The sequence below is a fragment of the Triticum aestivum genome, chromosome 2B (assembly GCF_018294505.1).
Source record: "Triticum aestivum cultivar Chinese Spring chromosome 2B, IWGSC CS RefSeq v2.1, whole genome shotgun sequence".
In the NCBI taxonomy this organism is placed as follows: Eukaryota; Viridiplantae; Streptophyta; class Magnoliopsida; order Poales; family Poaceae; genus Triticum; species Triticum aestivum.
The window spans coordinates 334,201,293-334,202,473 of NC_057798.1; positions in this window are offsets into that span (position 1 = coordinate 334,201,293).

Sequence of the window (1,181 nt, forward strand, 5' to 3'; positions counted from 1 at the left end):
GCTATTTAAGCATATATATGGAAACAAGAACAAAATAGTTCGTAAAAGTTTTTCTTTATCACTTTCAGTTTGTCAATGAATTACTTGAGGACAAGCAATGTGTTAAGCTTGGGAGAGTTGATACATCTCCATCGTATCTACTTTTCCTAACGCTTATGCTCTTGTTTTGGACTCTAATTTGCATGATTTGAATGAAACTAACCCGGACTGACGTTGTTTTCAGCAGAACTACCACGGTGTTGTTTTTGTGTAGAAATAAAAGTTCTCGAAATTGGACGAAACTTTTTGGAGAATTATTTTGGAATATATAAAAAATCTGGAACCAGGACGCAGTGGAGGGGGACCCCAGCTGCCCACTAGGCTCTGCTGACCCTAATTCCAACTCTATAAAAATCCTATTTTTAGAGAAAAAAATCAGGGAGGAAGTTTGATCGCATTTTACGATACGGAGCCGCCGCCACCTCCTGTTCTTCATCGGGAGGCCAGATCTGGAGCCCCTGAGGGCTCCAGAGAGGGGAATCTTCGGTCTTCATCATCATCAACCATCATCCATCACTAGTTTCATGATGCTCACCGCCGAGAGTGAGTAATTCTTTCATAGGTTTGTTGGACGGTAGTGGGTTCGATGAGATTCATCATGTAATCGAGTTAGTTTTGTTTGTGCTTGATCCCTAGTGTCCACTATGTTCTGAGATTGATGTTGTGACTTGCTGGACGGTGATGGGTTGGATGAGATTTACCATGTAATCGAGTTAGTTTTGTTAGGACTTGATCTCTAGTATCCATTATGTTCTAAGATTGATGTTGTTGTGACTTTGCTATGCTTAATGCTTGTCACTAGGGCCCGAGTGCCATGATTTCAGATCTGAACCGTTTATGCTTTCACCATCATATCCATGTTCGTGATCCGATCTTGCAAGTTATATGCACCTATTACGTGTTATGATCCGTAAACCGTTGCTATCGTTACTTCTACTATCAAACTATCATATTACTGTGCTAATCACCTTGTTGCAGATATTTAATCTCCAGGTGTGGTTGAATTGACAACTCAACTGCTAATACTTACAAATATTCTTTGACTCCCTTTGTGTCGAATCAATAAATTTGGGTTGAATACTGTACCCTTGAAAACTGTTGTGTTTCGCTATACTTGTGGGTTATCAACGCACTCGTCAAAG